The sequence below is a fragment of the Pan paniscus genome, chromosome 8 (assembly GCF_029289425.2).
Source record: "Pan paniscus chromosome 8, NHGRI_mPanPan1-v2.0_pri, whole genome shotgun sequence".
NCBI lineage: Eukaryota > Metazoa > Chordata > Mammalia > Primates > Hominidae > Pan > Pan paniscus.
In genome coordinates this window covers 115514809-115536672 of record NC_073257.2, presented here as the reverse complement: position 1 = coordinate 115536672, position 21864 = coordinate 115514809, and the positions used below count along the sequence as shown (strand labels likewise).

General features: G+C 52.4%; 1 protein-coding gene and 1 long non-coding RNA gene across 7 annotated transcripts in view; one reads left to right on the top strand and one right to left on the bottom strand.

Annotated features, from left to right (window-relative positions):
• The window catches only part of SH3PXD2A (SH3 and PX domains 2A), a 261615-nt gene that overhangs the window by 205485 nt on the left and 34266 nt on the right, over positions 1 to 21864 (top strand). The gene's annotated exons all lie outside the window — the stretch shown is intronic.
• The window catches only part of LOC117974716 (uncharacterized), a 64812-nt gene extending 42948 nt beyond the window's left edge, over positions 1 to 21864 (bottom strand). The window contains exon 1 of the long non-coding RNA XR_004664846.3: positions 1 to 21864. This exon is cut by the window's left edge and continues 10717 nt beyond it. This is a non-coding gene — a long non-coding RNA (uncharacterized LOC117974716).

Sequence of the window (21864 nt, the reverse complement as noted above, 5' to 3'; positions counted from 1 at the left end):
GCACCTGAAGCACTGGCTACTTGAGTCTCCCATGCCTGGTTTGGCCAAATGACCTTTCTGTGCACTGGTGGGGCTTTCTGCCAGTTCTAGACACTCACTTCTTGCTCGAGGCATTGGGTCAAGGAATAGCCACTTGGCATGGTGCTCAGAGTGTCACGTTAATGGGCAGAGCAGTGGCGTGCCATCGAGGGAGGAAGGCCAGGCTTTGCGTAAGAGGAGCTTGGTCAACCCAGACTCTAAGCTCAGCCACCAAACAACCAAGTGACCTCAGGCAAGCCACTTCACCTCTCTGAGCACCGGCTTTGCTCATCCACAGCATGGAGGGGTGATTAGGAGTGGAGACAGTGGCCATGGTTGCTTTCCAGATACCAAGCTTCCCCATTCCCCTGACGACTGTGCTGTTACCAAGCTGGGCAAGAAGCCCACTTTATCTCTGTAGTTCTGGAGCTCCTAAGATTCCATCTTACCCCTAGGGACCTGAAAACGGGCCAGTTTCAGCTCAGAGGGAGCAGGCGAGGGGAATTTGACCATGTTGGCAAGCCTTCAGCCAGCTCTTCCCCGCAGCCAAATGGGTCACTGGCTACAAACGTCTTTGGGTTTGTAATGATGATCACAGGGATCGTGGACTCCTGAACACCTTTGGAATGGGCTTTGTGCAGCCAAATGCATCACAGATTAAATTTCTGGAGAAGGAACAGCTGAGACATAGTCTTGAGCTTCCCTGAGCCACTTCTGTACTATGGCAGCAAAAGGGTGTGCATACGCACGCGAGGGGGCATGTGCATTTTCTCCCCTGACAAAAGGGTGGGAGGTGGGGCAGAAGCAAAAGACGATCTGATCTTGCAATTTGCAATAGCCAATGGGCCAGCTGGTGCTTCTCGTGGTTTTTAGGATAGTGCCGGGAACAGAAAGAATATGATGAATGTCATGGAATTTCATGATAGGAGTTTGGGGTGGCTTCCCCTCCTTTTTAAAATAATGTTTTGAAGAGTTGCCCTGGAGAACTGCTGAAAGCAGAGAGGCTGATGGACGTTTTTGGTTATGTCAGATGAGGACAAGATTATCCAAGTGAGCGAGGGTGTCTCTCCCTGTCGGCTGGGCTGCGGGGTTCCAGGGCCGCCCTGCCAGAAAGTAAGCAAAGGGCCCGTAATCACAAACAGGCTGGGATCAGTTACAACCAGAAGTATTACTTTAGACTCTTGGCTTTGATGGGGAAGAATGCAGTTTTCCTTGGCCCCCTCCCCCGTCCTTCTCAAGTTAAACAAGAGCCATGAAAGCAATAGCTCTGGCGCTTAAAGAGAGGCTTGGTGCAGGGATCTCAAAAGCCAAACATGGGAGGGCTCCCCTGACCCCCACTGGTATCGGGGTAGGGATTTGCCTGACCCTTTTACTACCCCATTTCTTCTTGTGTGCACTGGGGAATCCTGTTTTTCCATACTCTTTCTTGTCTACCTGGGCCCTTCTCATCGCCTCACCTGTGTCGTGCCCACCAGCCCGTGTCCTGGCATTCTCTGAGTGCTTGCCATGCATCTTTCCTGCGTGGATATGTGGGTGGGAAGGAAGTCGGGCAGGGATAGCAAAGAAGTGGCTAGCACGTTGGAGCAGACCTTAACCAGCTCCTGAAGATAACAGAATAGGAGATTCTCATCCCTCCGGGCTCCAACCCACCCCTAGGGGACCCTCTTCTCCTCCCCTCCCCCTGCCTTAACCAGTGCCTCCTGGGCAAGCATCTGATTGACTCTTTCATGCTTGGGCATGAACGACGCTGCTCCGGAGCACTGGCATTATGTGGGGTGTGCTTTCCCCAGCATTGATAACCGGAGCAGAACCAGGGTGGCTTGAACCTCATTGCCCACAGGGTGGGATTTTAACTGGCTGCTCCTTGTAGGAGAGAGAGGATAGTTACCTCGGCACCTGGGCTTTGCATGGGGAGAATGAGCATCCAGGGTTCCTGTCTCGCTGGCTCCCTCAGGAGAATTTAACCCTGTTCTGTTTCCGAGCACCATGTGCAAGCACCAAGTGAGGCTCCATGTCCCAGGCCTGACTGCACAACCAGACACAAACTTGCCTCCTTGGATTTAAAGGGCCTCTACATTCAGTGGAGCTAGAGCATCTTGTTGGTGCTCATGTGCCAGGTGAGAGGAGCATTTGGACCTCAGGGGCCTGACCTGCCCTCCACACCCTGGTCTCTCCACTCCCAGGAGGTCATCCTACCACCTCAAGGCCCTTGAAGGAGAAAATCCATTCTAGAAGTGGTTCCAGGGTAAGGGGCTGGGTGGAATCATAGCCAGGTTGGGCAGGAACTCTGACCCAGAGACAGGACAGTGAGATTTGAGGGACGGAGACATCCAAATCCAATCTAAGGGCTATGCCAGAGCTGGGGAGCTGGAGCTGATGCCATGATATTGCAATATTGCCCGCTTCCTGGGGAGTGAAGCTGTGGCTCCTCATGGGTGACAGCTGGGACTCAGTGGGGGTATCTTGGCCTGCCACAGCCAGGGTATATTTAAAGGGGCAAAATAATCCCCTACCTCCATCCCCCCACCCCTGACTACTATTATCTGACTCCGTCTAGACCTCCCCATAGAGGCCTCCCTCCAAGGGCCCCCCAAGAGGTGGTTGGAGGACCCCATGGAGGCTGGGAGATGGCAGTGTGGCAGGCAGGCCAGGTCAGTGACTTCCCCCAGCTTTCTACCCATCTCTCTGCCCTCAGGTACTTGGATGTTCCTGTTAAACAGTGGTAGAATATTGATCAAAGGCTGGGCCTTATTCAGAGTGGAGAAAACCAGAACCCAGCAACCAAGCAAGGGTATAGTCAGGAGCTAGAGATCAGACATTTGTTCATTCAATTCACTCATTCCCCAGCCTTTATCTCCTGCTGTGTGCCAGGCACTGATGCACAGAGGTGAACAGGAAAGACTTGATCTCCATCTTTATGGAGCAGACAGTCTACAGGGGACACATACAGTTGCCCGCTCTGACCCAGCTGAGGGGACTGTGGTTGCTGGTTGGTTGTGGGACAAGGTGATTGGCTCTCTGCAGGCCTCTCCCCTGTGGGTGCTGGGGGTGGGAGGCACCAGAGATTGACAGGTCAGTGTGGGAAGAGCTGTATCACTCACTGGTACTCATGGGTGTCAGTCACCACTGCCTGACCAGTCACTGTAACTGTGGCAAGTCACTAGAATGAGAAGCCTGGTCTGGGCCAGTGTTGGGGGGTATCTGGACTAGGGGAGTATCTGGTTTGAGTGTGGCCTTTTCTCCTTGGATTGGGGTGGGATCCGTACTAGACCAATTCTTGGGAACCAAGAAGACAAGATGGTTCCCAGAGGCAAAAGAGACAGGAAGGGAATGGGGCAGGAAGCCGCTCAGTGAGAGAACCTAATCCTAGGTCACCACAAACCTAGCTGAGGCCCCAGGATGGTTATCCCAGGACAAGGGGATTTAGGGCTCAAGTTAGACCCATTTGCTGCTTTCTGGAGACTTAGTATCAGAAACCCATGAAACTGATGCGAAAGACAAGAAAGAGATTATTAAAGCACCTCCTATATGTCAGGCAGGGAACGAAACACCTTTTTTCTTATAATTATCACCACTGCCCTGTAAAGTATGGGTATTGTGATGCCTATTTTACAGTTAAGAAAGCCAAGGGCCAGACGGTTCAGGTCATCCACAGTTCTCCCCTGTACACTCTGCTGCCTCTTGGTGAATCCACTGGAGGCTTGTGCCATGGTTGTGGAGCTATTTTTGGTATGCCTCTCTCCCTACTGTCCTCTGGGAGTTGGGGCAAACAGGTCTCTGGGGCTGCCCATTCCAGTGCCCTGAGTTGCACCTAGGAGGACTTTGTTTGTGGTCCCTGGATGAGAGGCAGTGCCACCAAGATTCCCAGTAGAGGCCTGCAAACAACCTGTGGGGCTGCCTTGAATGGGCTTGGGAGATGCTGCTAGTGGCACCCCCTGCATTCCTCCAGGAATGTCGGCCTGTTCCTGGTGATTAGCCTGTGGGGCCTCCCTGAGCTTTGATCTTCCATTCCTGTAAGCGGAGAGGCCCAGATGGAAATGGCCGGGTCAGGTATCCAAGCAGACTACATGAGCTGTCAGGACTGGAAGTATTAGCTCACTGGATGATCCTGGGCAAATTATGCAACAAGCAACAAAAACCTCTGTGCCTTGGGTCCTTGAAGACAGATCCTCCTGGGTAAGCTAGAGATGCTTGCTGTGGGTCGAAGTCATTTCCCCAAATTGGGAATTGGGGAACTGGAAGAAGGAACATTGCCCAGAGGCTGAGTCACCGCACAGGATTCTAGCAGAGCAGAAGTTGCGGGGGCCGGCAGGAAGACAGCTGGAGAGAAGATGCCCAGTGCTGATCCCGCATTGGCCCCAGGAGCTGGGCTTCAGAGAGTCTGAGCTTGTCAGGATGCCAAGATGAGCAAGATTCGGCCTATGTCCTCAGAGAGCTCTTGGTCTAGCTGGGGGACTGGCCAACCCAAACCTACGGTCAAGGTGATGGGGGAGCCGTCAGTTAGGAGAGCAGAACGCTGGCTGGTAGGGGAGTCAGGGGAACATCACAAAGTTAGTGGCTTTGAAGGACGGGGCCTGGGTACTACAGCAATGAATCAAAGACATCAACACATTTGGGGGCTTCTGAACCCTGCTGCATGTGCATTCAAAAAGCAAGACAGGGGGTACTTCTCCCAGGCCCCAAGAAAGGCTTCGAATCCTACTCTGCCACTGAATAGCCACTCTGTGGCCAGCATGTGGCCATTCTGCTCCTCAGTTTCCGTATCTGTAACATGAGGATAATATTGGAAACCCATGTGGCTATTGGGAAAGGCCAGCTGTGAAAGAAAATTGTCAAGTGGCATATTCACCCTCCTTTCCTTTTCTCTGATGGACAGGGATGGGCTACCATCCAGTTTAGGCAGTAAGTTCTATTGGGGATAGTTAGGAGTCCGTTGGGTTTCTGAAATTGCTTAGAATAGTAACCCCTCTGCCCCCACCAGCCTATAGCCTGGAGACTTTTTTTTTTTTTTTTTTTTTGAGACTTGGTCTCACTCTGTCGCCCAGGCTAGAGTACAGTGGCATGATCACGGCTCATTGCAGCTATGACCTCCTGGGCTCAAGTGATCCTCCCACCTCAGCCCCCGAGTAGCTGGGACCACAGGTGTGTACCACTATGCCCAGCTAAATTTTTTAAACTACATTTTTAGTAGAGACAAGGTTTCACCATGTTTTCCAGGCTGGTCTTGAACACCTGGACTCAAAACGATCTGCCCACCTCGGCCTCCCAAAGTGCTGGGATTACAGGTGTGAGCCACCGCACCTGGCCTATCCTTTTCAAAGCATTTTTCTCATCTATTATCTCAGAGTAACTCTCTAAGGGTAAGTAGGGCAGGTGGCTTTGTTTCCATTTTTCAGAGGAAACAGTTGAGACCTCAGAGCTTGCTTGTGGCCAGGCTTGGATTTGAACCAAGGTTCGGCAGATTCTAATTTTTTTTTTTTTTTTTTTTGGGGATGGAGCCTCGCTCTGTCGCCCAGGCTGGAGTGCAGTGATGCAATCTCAGCCCACTGCAAGCTCCATGTCCGTGGTTCACACCATTCTCTTACCTCAGCCTCCCCAGTAGCTGGGACTACAGGTGGAGGCCACCACGCCCAGCTAATTTTTTTTTGTATTTTTTAGTAGAGATGGGGTTTCACCCTGTTAGCCAGGATAGTCTCGATCTCCTGACCTGGTGATCCGCCCGCCTCGGCCTCCCAAAGTGCTGGGATTACAGGCGTGAGCCACCACGCCTGGCCTGGTCTGCAGATTCTTTACCCTAAGCTTCACCTGAAGATCAGTGGTTCCCCGAGAGTGGGTCGTGCAAACATGTGCTGGGCGGACACAGCATTGAGTGGCATTGAATCTCGTCACGAGAAGTTTCTTTCCTTTCAGTTCTCTTTCACTCCACATTGGGTCAAGGGGAGAATCTCCATTTGGGGCTCCTGTGCTGTTAACATCTGTCAGACGCTGGCTGATGTCATTTGTTTGTTTGACCAAGAGCAAATCTGACCCAGGCTTAGAATCATGCTAGAACTTGCCTTGATCTCTTGTTGAACTTCATGGCATTGTTTCATTGTATGTGTTTTTCCGGAATCTCCCGTCTATACCTAGGAATGCTGGTTTTCCATCCACTGTAGCATAGGAAAATGTCTTTTTGAAATACATGTTTATGTTTTAAAAAATAAAGTCAACTTAAATAAACACACTAAGATGACACTAGTGTAGGTGTTACTCAGGTTCATTGGTTCACCTGGCCGGAGGGCTTGGGGAATGCAGAGTTAAACGACCCCAAGTGGGACTCTGTCTCTTAGGCACCTAGGGTGCCCTCTGCCTCTTGTCTCCTAGGGTGACACCAGTGGCTCCCAAATTCCAACTGGGAAAGGAGCCTGGAAAAGCATCGGCATTCGTGGTGGCTGCTCCCCACACCAAGTAGAAGAATCCACGTTGTCAGAGAGCTGCTAACGTCAGGCGGTACTGGATTTTTGCAAGCCCTCTATTTAAAATTCCCCAGAAATTAAATAAGGAGGCTTTGGAGGGAGGAATGCCCTAGACAAATTGTGGAGTGGGTTTGTTTTGTTTATGGAGATGGTCTTTAAAGTCTAAATTGTCCCCGTTTTATTTTTGCCCAATTGAAGAGGGGCTGAACTCAGCTGGGAGGGAGGGGATGGTTGTCAGCCTACAGCTTTTAGTTGAAACCAAGTCCATTCTGGGGCCAAGAAGCTTCCATTTTTAGCAAAGAGAGAAAGGGGAAAAATATACAAACTCGTACATGTATGCATCTTAGGCACTGGAGTAAGCCAGTTAAATGGATAAGGATAATCTTTATATTTCAAGTGACCACAGCTCTCTTCTCCAGGCTGCAAATAGATCTATTAAGCACCAGGCACATTGCTGGGCACTTTCCATTCTTTTCTTTTCTTTTCTTTTTCTCCCCACAACACTGGTAGTAAATACATGCTGTTTCATATTCCCATCTCACCAATGAGAACTTAAGCCTCATTCTTCAGTCTCTTCCTTCAGCCAATCTGAAGGACCAGGCACCACACTAGTCTGACGTTGGCTTCCTAAAGCTGTAGTCCACCCAACACCATGATACAGGGGAGGATCTTAGGTGGCAGAGAGGCAATATCAATCCTTCTGCATCACACAGTGGGAAAAGTTTGTCTCATTGCAGTTCTCTTCCAAGCCTTCTGACTTATCTCAGTTTGATGTTCGATGATCTTTAACCCCTGTCTAGCAAATCTGTGTAGCAAAGAAAGAGCGGGCCACAGGCTCAGCCTCTTCATTTGTGGCACGGTTCAAATGTACTACATAGCTTTGTTTTCATCGTGTGTGCTTTTCTGGTTGGAGCCAGTGGTCCTCGTTGTTTATTCATGGTGGCGATCTGAAGTTTCCTTAGCAAATTTCTTTCTTGAAGTTAAAAAAAAAAAAAAAAGGCAAATCGCTTTAAATATACAGTCCATTTCCAGACTTATGATGGTGTGACTTACAATCTTTCAGCTTTATGATGGGTCATTCGGGGTATTAAGTACATTTTGAACTTGGGATATTGTCAACTTAACGATGGCTTTATCGGAACGTAACCCCACTGTAAGTCAAGGCACATCTGTATATGTTATATGAACCACAGTATATGTAATTCAAGGATATAGCAAAGGTTGTGTGTGGTGTGGAAATACCTGAGGTTTGGGGAAAGCAGATTCAGAGTCACTCTTGCCTGGCAAAGCCCTTGGGTGAGATCTCGTGCCAGAAAATCTTTCAGCCTGGGTGTCCCTGCCTCGCCCTACCATGTGGGCTTAGAGGAGAGGCAACTTGGAGGCAAGCCTGAAAACCACCTCTCCATGAGGAGTGGGAAAAGCCACACCCTCGACTCTTCCAAGACTCAGGGCTTGGTAGACACCAGTGGAGCGGAGGAGAAGCAGATGAGGGACTGGGTTTCTTGGCTCATCTGTCAGATGGGAATTTGGGGCATAATAGAGCAGGCATTTGGGGCACTAATAGAGCAGGCATTGCTGGTTTCCTTCTGCAAGACAATGAACAGCTGAGCTGGAGTGGTTTTAAGGGTCGCTGAATGAATGCTGTACTGGGTATGAGACCTGAGTGCCAATCCTGGCACCTCCCCTTAGCCACACACTCCTTGGGTAAGTCCCCCATTCTGAGTTTCCTAAGGCAGCCTAAGATTTCACAGACCTGGGGACAGACTTCTGCCCCAAGACATACTGAACACATGGTCCTCAGAACTCCTTTCTCATCCTCACTGCCAGGAGGGGGACCTGCACAACTCAGGCTGCCTGGACCCTCCCAGCTTGCACCTAAGATTTTGGCGTCATGGTTGTTAAAATTGATATTGCCCTTCCATTTGCTCCAAAAAGTTTGAACAGTAAATTTTAAGATCCTCATACTAAGCCATGTCCTTTTGTCTCTCCATTTAAGACTTTGCATCTTGTCAGATTTGAGCTGTCATTACCATCTGTTCAGACCTCTTTTTTGGCTCCTAATCCTGGCACAGCTTTTGCTAAATGAGATCGTGCTGCCAGTACTGTGTCTCTGTCCTCATCCTGGGTTGATTAAAACATCCAACAGGACAGGTTCCCATTGGAGCCACTCCGTCCTGTTGGGTTGTGCCAGCCCTCGAGCTGGGGATCTGTCAGTGCTTCCCTGTAGCCCCCAGGGCCCTGGGGGATCATGAGGGACACAAGGGCCTGGAGGTCTCAGCTGTGACACATCCCGGGCCCACCAGTCCAGTAGCTCACTCACTGCCAGGCCCCCTTTCTTCCTGTTGCACCCTTCTGACCGACACTGCCTGGGTGAGTGTGCAGAGCCCCTTCCCAGGCTCTCCCAGCATTCCTTAGGGAGTCCATGTTTTACTTAACCACGACCAGCAATGAGGCTGCCCTTCTCTACTCTGGAATTCACCGCCTTCTTCTCTAAAAGCTGGGACCGTTGCCCATTTTGTGTCCTTGGGTGTTGCTCCCATCTCCATGTCTCCCACGATTGCTGATGATGACTGGAGGGCTCTTTGTCAAATGCTCTTGGGACCCTTCTCCGCGGCCAGCTGGTGAGAGTGCATTGAGGCAGCCTGTCCATGCTGTCCCTACCTCTGCCTGGGGTCTACTTACCCTCTGTGGATCCGTGTGCCAGGCTGAGACCCTTCCTTCTGAGAGCGAATGCTGAGCTGCAGACAGGAGCCCAGGAGACCCCTCCTCCCTGTGCCACACCCTCCTCAGGAAAGAGACTTAGCTCTTTCTTTTTTTTTTTTAATTTTTTTAGATGGAGTCACGCTCTGTCACCCAGGCTACAGTGCAGTGGTGCGATCTTGGCTCACTGCAACCTCCGCCTCCTGGGTACAAGCGATTCTCCTGCTTCAGCCTCCCAAGTGGCTGGGATTACAGGCATGTGCCACTACACCTGGCTAATTTTTGTATTTTTAGTACAAACGGGGTTTCGCCATGTTGGCCAGACTGGTCTCGAACTCCTAACCTCAGGTGATCCGCCCGCCTCGGCCTCCCAAAATGCTGGGATTACAGGCGTGAGCCACTGTGCCTGGCCGACTTAGCCCTTTCTTACTCTTTCTCTTGCTGGAACAGCAGGGAAAACACCCTTTTTGTTCCCCTGAGCATGTCCTCAGGGCTCCACCTCTGAGAATGTAAGTGTCTTGACTGGATTCTTAGCAGGCCACCCCTTCCCGCCCCACTCTCCTTCCCTGACTGCCACTCTTCTATCATCTTCCATCGTCTTGCCTTTGACAGCAGGTCTCTCTCACCATCCACATCATTTACAGTTGTGACATTAGAGTTTACCTTCTTGCATCTTCCATCTTTCCTGAGCGCCTCATGTTTAGGAATCTGGGCACAGGCTCACACCTCTGTGCTCTGCTTAATAATGGCACTGAGAGAGGGCACCAGCTTGAGGTGAGTGCCTCATTTTCTTTTTTTCTTTTTTTTTTTTTCTTTTTCTTTTTTTTTTTTTAAGACGGAGTCTCGCTCTGTCGCCAGGCTGGAGTGCAGTGGCACGATCTTGGCTCACTGCAACCTCCGCTTCCCAGGTTCAAGCGATTCTCCTGCCTCAGCCTCCCAAGTAGCTGGGACTACAGGCACACGCCGCCATGCCCAGCTAACTTTTGTATTTTTAATAGAGACAGGGTTTCACCATGTTGGTCAGGATGGTCTCAATCTCTTGACCTCGTGATCCACCTGCCTCAGCCTCCCAAAGTGCCAGGATTACAGGCATGAGCCACCATGCCCGGCCTTGAATGCCTCATTTTCATCTGGAATAATCCCCTATGAAGCCATTAGAGTGAGCCCATGCAGCCTGTCACTCTGAGGTTCAATTCAAGCCTCTTCTCCTCTAAGAATTCTTTTCTGCCTAGTCATTCTCATCTCTGGATATCTCTGGTTCCTTGGCAAGCATTGTATCACTCACCGCCATGTCCACTGCACGGGGCTGTCTGGGTCGCCCTGCCGCACCCAGCACAAGCAGTCTCGTGCCAAGTCCCCCTGCAAGCAGCCGCCCTTCTCATCCATCCACTGCTCTGCAGCTCCTGGAGAGGCCTCATGCCATCTTGTAATCTCCACCTCAACCTGTCTCCGACCCCCACCCGTGCCAGGCGCAGAATCAGACCCACATGTTTTCAGTAGAGACCTTCTGAGGTCAAGGGTAAATGACACTGACACCATGAGGGTCTCTCTCTCCCCCTGAAACTCCAGACGCCTAAGACCTACCTGCTTCCCTGGCCATCCCTGGCCCCAGTCACCCAGGCACATTAAGGTCTTGGTTCCTTCTTTAGAATTTCACTTCATGTCAGCGCTTTGCGACTTGTGCTCGTCTGAAGGCACTATTCTGATTCCAATCAGGCACTATTCTGAAGGCTTTTCAAGGATCAGCTCCTCTAATCCTCATAACAACACTGAGATGTGGGTACTTTGGGTCGGTTTTGCAGATGAGAAAATTGAGGCAATTGCCCAAATTCATGCAGCTGGCAAGTAGCAGAGCTGGGCCTCAATCCCAGGCAGCCTGGCTCTGGCGCCCTCGCTGGAAACCATTCTCCGCTACCTGTCGTTTAACCATGTGTCCCTCTCTGCCTGCGATGCTTGTTAGTCAGGCCTCCTTCTGGGTGCCTCACCCATGACCTTGGTCTGCTCAGACACACCAGAGCCCTGTGGGCTTGGCGGGGACCCAGCCTAGCACTGGCTTCTGGGTCTGTTCGGTGAGGTGGGCAGGCTGGAGCTGAGTGGGAAGGTGGCAGCAGCCCAGGCTGTCTTGACACGGACTCCACGGAGCCTTCCAAATGGTGACGTAGCAGCCTGTGCTAATGGTCTTGGAATCCAGGCCCCAGGCGCCCAGGGGAGGTTCTGGGTCCCTGGTGGCCTCAGAGCCCATCTAGGGGAGGGAAGGCCCTGGGCAACGGAGCAGGGTGGGCACAGGTAGGACCCGCTGAGTGGCTCATGAAGGCAGGGGCTGTGTGGGTGCACGCAGGAGGGACTGGAGGAGTTTCTCGCTCGCTCCTGTTTGCTTTGGACCATGGAGGCGCGTGTCTTGGCAAGAGCTGCAGTGACAGGGCTTTCTGACCAGGGGAGGCCTGGCCGAGGGTGGGCGGCCTTTCACTGGTCTTAAAGGCACAGCACTCGCAGACAGCCTGCATTTCCAGCTTCTCTGGTTCCACAAAGGCAGAAGCCTTAGCTCTGCCTGGAGGTCATGGGAAAGGGGTCAGGCTGGGTCCAGGACAGCAGCACTCACTTGGGCCCAGCCTTGTGCTGGGTGTGGTATGGGTAGGTAGGCAGCGCTGGTGCCATGCGCCTGGCCAGGATGCCCTCAGCCCTTTCTTCCTCTCAGTGTCTCCCCACCCGTCACCACTTGGAGCTCGCAAATGCCCTATTCCCTTCTCCAAACCCGCACCAAGCAAAGAACTTGGAATGCCTAGGAAGATCACCCTTCCAAAGGGTCAAGGTCTGAGCTCAGGTTTAAATCATGAATAGAGGTGCTTTGAGAAGCAGGTCAGGGTGCTGGCTGAGGGTTCTGGAAGTGGGCTGCTGCTGTTCACCCACCCCAAGCCTGTATGAGGAGGAGTTTGAGGCAGGGCCTGTCTTCCTCTTTTCCTAGCTCCACCATGCACCCTTCCCCACCTGGATACCAAAACCCTTACATAGGCCTGGGCATGGAATGAGTGCAGCCCACATTCTGAGCTCTGAATTACCTGGTGTTAAGCCAGATGTGAAGGACCAAGAGTAACTCACGGGGAAGGAAAACATGAAGCCTGGAAGTCATCTAAAGCCTCCTGGGTTTTTCCAAACTCCAAGCTCTGAGTCTCATCCTGCCTTGAAATCCTCTGGGTTTGTGCCCAGAGCCTGAAGCCCAGCCTTCTCCAGCAGGCCTCAGGGCCAGGGCACAGGCGGCAATCGAACCCCGCGTGTGCCATGCCTGGGTGATGGGGGAGTAGAGCATGAGTCCCGGATGGGTGTTGTTCACTGCAGTGTCCTCGTGCCTGGAACAGGACCTGGCCCATACCAGGTGCTCGGGAAATACTTGCTGGTGAAAATCTCTGGGTATTGCATACACCGTATGTTCCTGATGCCACTGGGCATCCCCAGGTACTTAATATTACTCTGGTGTGCCAGTGAGGCTCAGAGAGGGCCAGTGACCTATCTCAGGTCACGCCAACAGTGAGTGGTAAAGCTAGGATCCTAACCGAGGTCTGTCTAGGAAGAAGGGATCAAGAAGCATCCTTGGGCTCAATCCTGGGCTGAACAGGGCTGGGAGGTTTGGGAGTCAGAGGGGGAGGACGAGAGGATTTCAGAGGGAGAGGAAGGAGTGGGGGGTCTCCCCTCCCCCCACCAGCTGTTTTGTCCTAGGCCGAGCTGTGACCTCAGAGGACTTAATTAACATCCTAATTGTGTGCAGCTGGCCTGACTCTGGCCCTAACGAGCTCATTATTCTCCCTCCTTAAGGAGGCCATTGTGGCCTAGTCACCCTGGGGACAGCAGTGGCCTGGGAGTGCCCGTCACTTCCTGCCGCCCTCAGCCAGGCTCCCCCATTCCTGGAGAGTCTAAGGCCCTGGTCCCTCTCCTGGCCTCTTGCTCTGTCTGGCTCACTCTTTCATTTACCTCTGTCTCTCTGTGTATGTCAATCTGTGCCTCAGTTTCCATCTCTACTCTTTTTTTTTTTTTTTCTTAAGATGGAGTCTCGCTCTGTCACCCAGGCTGGAGTGCAGTGGTACGATCTCGACTCACTGCAAGCTCCGCCTCTCAGGTTCATGCCATTCTCCTGCCTCAGCCTCCTGAGTAGCTGGGACTACAGGCGCCCGCCACCACGCCCGGCTAATTTTTTTGTATTTTCAGTAGAGACGGGGTTTCACTATGTTGGCCAGGCTGGCCTCAAATTCCTGGCCTCGTGATCCGCCTGCCTCGGCCTCCCAGCGTGCTGGGATTACAGGCCTGAGCCACCGTGCCCAGCTTCATCTCTACTCTTTCCCTCCCTCCCCTGGTGTCAGCATCAGTCAATTTGAGAGAGATTTGAAATTGGCCAAACAGGTGGACTCTGCTGGGCCGGTTCACTGAAGATGCTTAGCCTGGATAGAGGGAGGACCTGGTGCTTGGGCCCCAGCTTTTCCCTCCCGGGGCTGGGACATCCTCCCTTCCCTGCCCTGAGCTGGAAGTGCTGGCCAGAACCCCCCATGTTGCTGCCTCCTCTCCTCAGCCCCTGGGTCATTGCAAAGTGGGTTGTTACTTAAGGCTCACAGAGCATGGCTGGCTGTAAATGCCAGGCTACATGTTCGTTCTTTCTGGGCCTCTGCCATCTGGAAAGGGCTGGGCCCTGGCCTTCTGGCACTGCACAGACATGGCCCGATGGAAGGACAGGCCAGGGTGAGGCAGCTTTGGGGTATTGTCCAGTTTGGGATTCTCCTAAACAATTTCTCCGGTCTAGGGGTTTAGCCCTGAAAACCAGGGCTAGAGACTCCAGAATAAAGGTTTCTGCCACACACCGTGTGTACCTGGGGTCCTCTCTCAGGGTTCCTCTAAAACAGGCTGCAGTTTCCCATTCAAGGGAATGAGCATGGTAGCCCCTCCCCTGGCCCCTGTCTGGGAGGGGTCATCTCAGCATAAAGGCACTCCAGGCAAGAAGACCTGCCTAAGCAAGGCCCTGGCAGGCATCAAACGCCCTGGCAGGTATCAGAGGGCCTGACTGCCAGGCTGGGCTGAAGGGTGCACTAAGGGGTCTCCTAGCCAGCCCAGGCCCCTTGGGAGGGTCCCCACTATCTCTTGCTGCCACCAAGCTCCCTGCCCCACCTCCCAAAAGATCCTGCTTCCTTTGAACCTGGAAACCAGGGTTGACTTCTCAGGGAAGAAGCCAGGTGTGGCAGCCAGCCAGAGAACAGCTGCCCCGAACCTGGGCACAGATAGGGCCACTTTCTCAGTCCACTTCCTTCCATCCTTCTGAAACCCCTGAAGATAGCCCTAAAACCCCAGCTTAGAGCAGATGCATAGGCACACGCCTACACACACTCAAGTCAGTTTCCCAAGATGAGTGAGTGCCTCCTGATGCTCTCAGGCTGTCCTCTGCTTGTGCACAGCACAGATGCCACCTGGCCACCCGTGGGTGCTGACCCTCTAGTGATTAACGACCACTGCCATGTGGATAATAGTTCAACCTAAGCTACCTCCCTGCAGTGTCTCCTTTATTCCCCTCAACAACCTCAGGAAATACACTCCATTCATTCCTGTCATTACAAAGAGGGTGACTGAGACTCAGAAAGGTCTAGTAACTTTCCTCAGGTCACACAGCTAGGAAGCAGCAAGCCAGGACCTCACTTCGAGTCTTTCTGACTGAATACCCCTAATTACCTCTGTTCCCAGAGGACCCTCAGCTGTACACATTGACACCCAGGTACATGCAGGCTGGCATCTCTCCTCATGGTGTGCACATACAAGACACCTGCTCAGAGATGTGTCCATTCTCAAGTATCTGTGTAAAGTACCAATATTCAGGGACATACATTCTCAAGGAGTCACCTTATACTCGTGCATGCAACAGACCTGTACCTTATCCGCTGACAGTGGCTAAGAACCTGGGTTCTGCAGCTGGACTCCCTGGTTGTGAAGCCTAGAGTCCTCATCTGCAAAGTGGGATGGATGATGACAAGAACATTTATTTCTCAAGATCCTCGAAGTGTGAATAAAGTCATATATGTGGAACAAGTGCCTAACACAGACCACCCTGCTCAGTGTTCAGCTGTCAATGTGTGATACACACATGTGCAGACACGGCCTCGGTGCTATGTGCATATCATGTCCAAGCACACAGGGCCTTTCTCCTTGGCTCCAAAGGCCTCCTGATCCCATATCTGGGTCTCTTCTCCACTGGAGGCATCCTCTCCTCTTCTTCATTCTTGGGGAAGCTTTCCATGTAAGTCCTGCTCCTTTCCTTCCCCAGGAGCCAGGGATCCCGGATGGAGGATGGGTCTGCACTCACAGGCAGCTGGAAGCTCCCGGGGGCGGAGCAGGCCTGGCCTCCGCTCCTACCTCTGCCACACAGGCCTCAGCACACAAGGAGAGCTGGGCAAAACTTGCTATGGAGCCGAATGTACGGCACAGGGGCCCGCTGGGCAGGGCAGCATGATGGTCTGTATCTCAGACTGTGTGGGTGGCCCAGGGATGTGCCTAGGGTTGTCTCTGAGTTCTTCCCATCTCAACATCTCTGCCGCACCAGAAGCTTCTATGGTGGCTGGACCACATTAACTGCTGACCAGGAGCTCCTCACCCTAAGATATTTAATAGCAACTTAGGATCCTATTAGAATCCTATTCTCCCGCTGTGCCGTCAAGACTTGGAGCTGAGTCTTTTTTTTTTTTTTTTTTTGAGACAGAATCTTGCTCCATCGCCTAGACTGGAGTGCTGTGGCATGATCTGGGCTCACTGAAATCTCCACCTCCCGGGTTCAAGCGATTCTCATGCCTCAGCCTCCCAAGTAGCTGGGATTACAGGCATCCGCCACCACACCTGGCTAATTTTTTTGTATTTTTAGTAGAGACACAGTTTTACCATGTTGGCCAGGCTGGTCTTGAACTCCTGACCTCAAGTGATCTGCCTGCCTCGGCCTTCCAAAGTGCTACAGGGATTACAGCCGTGAGCCACCACGCCCAGCGTTTTTTTGTTTTTGTTTTTGTTTTTCAGACAGAGTCTCACTCTGTCACCCAGGCTGGAGTGCAATGGCATGGTCTTGGCTCACTGCAACCTCCGGCTCCCGGGCTCAAGTGATTCTCATGCCTCAGCCTCCCCAGTAGCTGGGATTACAGGCATGGGCCACTACACCTGGCTAATTTTTGTATTTTTAGTAGAGACAGGGTTTCACTATGTTGGCCAGGCTGGTCTCAAATTCCTGGCCTCAAGCAATCCGTCTGCCTGGATCCCAAAGTGCTGGGATTACAGGCTTGAGCCACTGCACCCGGCCGGGGCTGAGACTTTTATCCTCACCAGCCTGGGCTTGCCATGTCATCTCTAGCATGTGCAGAGTGGGGCTGTGTGGCTTCAGGTCTCAGGTCCTTCCTGTGTCAGACTCTGTTTTTGTTTTTTGGTTTTTTTGGCCGGGGGGAGGTTTGTTCTTTTTGTTTCTGAGACAGAGTCTCGCTCTGTCGCCAGGCTGGAGTGCAGTGGCATGATCTCAGCTCACCGCAACCTCTACCTCCAGGTTCAAGCGATTCTCCTGCCTCAGCCTCTCGAGTTACTGGGACTACAGGCGCACATCACCATGCCCAGCTAATTTTTGTATTTTTCGTAGAGACGGGGTTTCACCATGTTGGCTGGGCTGGTCTCGATCTCTTGACCTTGTGATCTGCCCACCTTGGCCTCCCAAAGTGTTGGGATTACAGGTGTGAGCCACCGCGCCCGGCCCAGGCTCTGTTGATGCCAGGGGAGATGACAGCTGCAGAGAAGAGCCTGCCACCACCTTGGCTATGGGCACTCCACTGAGCAAAGATAGACAGGCTCAAATACCACCTAGGTGGGCACAGGTTAACATGAGCAGAGGCGCCCACCCCGACTCTATGCAGACCTCCAGGAACCCTGGCGTGAGTCACACTGTTGGGCCTCTTGGAAAGATTCCCTGCGCTGACCCCACCCATGGCTGCTGACAGGCCTCTGCCAGGTGCCAGCAGCTCAGACGTCAATTGTGGCAACCAGGGCTCCTGACCAAAGTCACTGGTGCACCACTGAGGAGCAAGCAAAACCTGAACCCCTGAATGTGGCTCAGCTCCCCAGAAGGGCTCAGGCATCAGCTAGTGAGCCCCGTGGGGCTTCCAGGCTCCCCTCCAATGCATGCAGAGGCACCGTTTTCTTTCCCACAGGATCTGAGAGTGCAGTGGTAGAGAGGAAGTGTGCTGGGGGAGGTGTGGACAAGGGTATGTGGTTGGTTTTTTTTTTAGGTGGGGTCTCGCTCTGTCACCTAGACTGGAGTGCAGTGGTATGATCACGGCTCAGTGCAAACTCAACCTCCCGTGCCCAAGCCATCCTCTCACCTCAGGCTCATAAGTAGCAGGGACCACAGACACATACCACCACCTAGGGTGGTTAGCATGGGAAGTGTCAGGATGAGACATGGGAACCAGAACCGTGTGCTATCAACATTTTTTTTTAAGAGATGGGATCTCACTATGCTGCCCAGGCTGGTCTGGAACTCCTGGGCTCAAGCAGTCCTCCCACCTTGACCTCCCAAAGTGCTGGGATTACAGGCATGAGCCACCCCCACCTGACCACTACTGACATTAGAACCTGCACCTGCGAAGGCATGTGAGAGCCTCAGCTTTCAAGAGCCTCCTGTAAATGACTCCAAGTTGGGAATTGTGGTGACAGCTCTTTGGGATTCTTGGGGGTTACATCCTGGTAAGCAGAAATTTGGGGAGTGACCACATGCCCAGAATGGCTTGGTGGGCTCCGTCCTTCCCTCCTGAGGTCTGTGGCAGCAGGTGCCTGGTTGACTTTTGTTCCTCAGATTTGGCTCACGATGGGGGACCTTCAATCATGATGCTTAGTGATTGTTAGGGGTGGCATCAGCAAGGACTGTCTCTGTTCAAATAATTGAAACCCAGCTCCAGATACAGTAGTCCCCCCAACCATCTGCAGTTTTGCTTTCTATGGTTTCAGCTACCTGAGGTTAACCGTGGTCTGAAAATATTACAGTATTTTGAGAGAGAAAAACCACATTCACATAACTTTTATTACAGCATATTGTTATAATTGTTCTATTTTATTAATTATTGTTAATCTCCTGTGCCTAACTTGTAAATTTCTATTTATTATTAAATTTATAAATTATTTATTTATTTAGAGGCAGTCTTGCCCTGTCACCGAGGCTCCAGTGCAGTGGCACAATCATAGCTCACTGCAGCCTTAAACTCCTGGGCTCGAGTGATCCTCCCACCTCAGCCTCCCAAGTAGATAGGACTACAGGTGTGTGCTACTACACCCGGCTAATTTTAAAATTTTTGGTAGAGATAGGGTCTCACTTTGTTGCCTAGGCTGGTCTTGAACTCTTGGCCTTAAATGTATAAGTTCTTCATAGGCATGTATGTATAGGAAAAAAATGTATATATAAGGGCTTGGTACCATCTGCAGTTTCAGGCATCCACTGGGGGTCTCGGAATGTATCCCATGTGGATAAGGAGGATTACCGTAAGGTAAACGGTGCAGGAAGTTCGTTAACTCATTGCAGCTAGGAAGTCTAATGGGATGGCTTAGCTTTAGCACATCTGGAACCAGGAGCCCAAATGATGGAAATCAGGACTGAGTCACTTTCCATCTCCTTTTTATCTTTTTCCTTTTTTTTTTTTTTTTTTTAAGAGAAGGGAGTAGGGGTCTTGCTATGTTGTCCAGGCTGAACTGGCCTCAAGTGACCCACCTTAGCCTCCCAAGCAGCTGACATTACAGGCACAAGCCAGGGCTTCTGGCTCTCTCTCTCTTGACTCTGCTGCTGCTTTATTGACTTAATTCTCAGGCTTCTCACCCCATATGCCCCCTGCAATTCCTGAGTTTTGTGGGACTCAGGTTTTAGATCAAAGCACCCACGTTTGCTCCTAAAAAAGCCCCTGAGTGGCTTTGCTTGGAACCATCAACAGTGTCCAGAGAGATGACAGACTAATCAGGAGATGAGTGGCCAGATGTGCCCACATCTGTGGTAAAGGAGGCAGGGTCACATGACATGCAGCCCAAGGAGACGGGAAAGCCCTGCTCTGTGACCTCCAGCCAGCATCTGTGGGAGAACAGCTGGCACTGGTGCTTCCTGGCAGAGGCTGCTGGGGTTCCTGAGAGTACTCCCCCAGAAGCTCAAGAAGGGGGAAAAACATCCCAGGCAGAGCCCCTTGCAAAGTCCATGCCCTCTGGCTGTTTTGGGGCCTCCATCAGCCACAGCTTCTGAGCAACCAAACCGTGGTGGCCTGGGCATCAGGGAGGATGGTGGTGCTGCTCCAGGCAGCCCTCTCAGTGCTCCATGCTGGGTTCAGAATGTGCAAGTGGCTGTGGGCAAGACGAGGGTGACCCCCAGCCACCTTCAGGCAAAAGGCAGGGGAATTGACATGCAAGCCTCAGTAATATTTTCCCAACCTGAATCAGGCAGAGGGAACGAAGGCAGGTATCCACTCCAGGCCCAGGGCAATGAGGCAGCTGAAATGCTCCCTGCATCCATTGCTGCTCCTCCCCTCCTCTCCCCAGGGGGACAGGCCTAGGCCCTTTGCCTCTGCTGGATGTCTCTGTAAAGGGTAGACAGGGAAAGGTTGTTGGGCATTCTCATGGAGACAGAGCCCTGGGACTCCCTGACTAGCTAGTGAAGGTTGGGCTTTTCCTGGGTCAAGGGAAGTAGAGAGTGAAACCCCTTCCACCATGTCAACAAATGGGTCCTACTGGCTTTCCTCCCAATAGCCGAATGTGGAAGGAATGGCGCCTCTTGTTTATCCAAATGTCAGAACAGCCAAGGTGCAAGTAGAGGTCAGGTGGGGGCTCCCTAGGGGCCAAAGTCCACCTCCTCCAGCCTGACCTTGGCCCCAGTGTGGGCATCCCTTGCCCACTGTAGCTAGCTCTCAAGGGTACTGCATGCCCCAAGCATGGTCTGGACCCTTCCTGAGTTCCCATAATTACAAGCCACCTGGAAGCAGTCTCATCACCCAGAAGTTGAGTGAGTACAGATATCTGGTGCTCTAATAACCACTGAGCCCCAGAGGCCAGGGAAATGATGATAAATTTTAGTGGTGTGTCCAGAAGTCTCTGACCTGCCAGTGGCTGCTGCCCAGTCCCCAACCAGTGGGTTCCAGCACCTGCCTGTCACCACGAGCTGCTCAGTGACTTCGGCTATTCGCTCCTAAGAGGTACCTACCTTTTTCTGTGATCCAGAGAACTATCCAGCCTGCCAATGATGCCCACCTGCCCTCTTCCAGCCTCAGACCAATGTCCCCAGCGTAGGAGGTCTCGGGGTAGAGAGTTTACCTGAGAATTGGTGTGGGCTTCTCACCCTGGAGATTGCCTGCCTATCCTGGTCCCACACAGGCAGCAGAGTGTAGGGGTTAGAGGCCAGCCTGCTTAGGCTCCAATCAAGGCTCTGCAGCCCCTCAGTGCCACAGTGTCTCATTCACCTATGTACGTGTTTATGAAATAAACGTGGCAGTAAGTGGCCCGGGCACAGACAGTCTGAGAAGTGGGCAATCTGGGAGACACAGGGTTTGGAGCAAGAGCAGGAGGTACAGGAATTGGACCAGTGGCATTGCTTCACCAGCAGTGGGGGCATATCCCCAGTTCTTCCTGACTCTGATGGCTTGTGACTCACTGGCCCAGGCTTCCTTTTTTCAGGTGTGTATGGGTTGTGTCATAAGAGAAGGTTGTGGTCTCCAGGGTTGGCAGAGCCTAGGGGAGGGAGATGGGCACAGGGAGCAAGAGGGCCTGACCGGGGGTTCTCCGGAAGTGATCCTGTTACCTCTCTTCTCTCACCCCAGGCAGAGAGGGACAGAACCTGTGGGCTGTCCAGGCAGCCCACAGGGCCCTGGATCATGGTGCTTGAGCCAGTAGCTCAGAGGTAACCCCTCTCCAGATAGGAGGACACCGAGACCGTAAAAGGGCAGTGACCCAACTGAGGCCCCTGAGCCACATAGGCCTGGACCTCAAGAGTCCAGACTCCTGGTCCAGGGCATTTCATGCGCTTTGCAGAGCTGCAAGCAGAGGGTTGTGGAACTCCCCAGAAAGGGTAGGAGACAGAGGGCATTCAGGACTAGACTGCTGGCTGTTTGCAAGCCCAGACCTGTCATGTGGGGCGGTGGGGACCTAGTTGAAGACCTGGGAGATGAGCTGGGGTTCTAAGTCCTTGAGGTCTTCCCGCGACTGTGCAGTGGTACCTGGCGGTTTTCCCCTCCTCTCCATTGTTTTCACAGCAGCCATCACAGAGCCTTCTCTACCTCCCAGTGCTGAGCCCACCTGGAGGCACCTGAGAGCCTCCTCCCACCAACGTGCCTTCTAGATCCTTGGGCGGCCACTTGCTGCAGTGGATGGTGACAGGGCCTCAAGTGCTGCCCAGGGAGAAGCCTTGAGTTCTCCAGACAGGAAATGGAGAACTGGGCCATGAGCAGAAAAGAGAATCAGTACCAAATTACTTTTGGGCAAAGAAGTGTCAGGGAAGAAGGGATGAGGAGGAAGACAGGACCGTGTGAAGAGGACCTTCTCGGAAGGGACCAAAGGCAGTTAGTGGAGTCCCAAGACCCGGGTGCTCAGAGGACTTTGCATGAATGAACAAATAAGATGAATGAGGCTTTATCACGTGGCCATGATCGTCAAGCATCAGCTGAGGATGCAGTGCCCACTTACT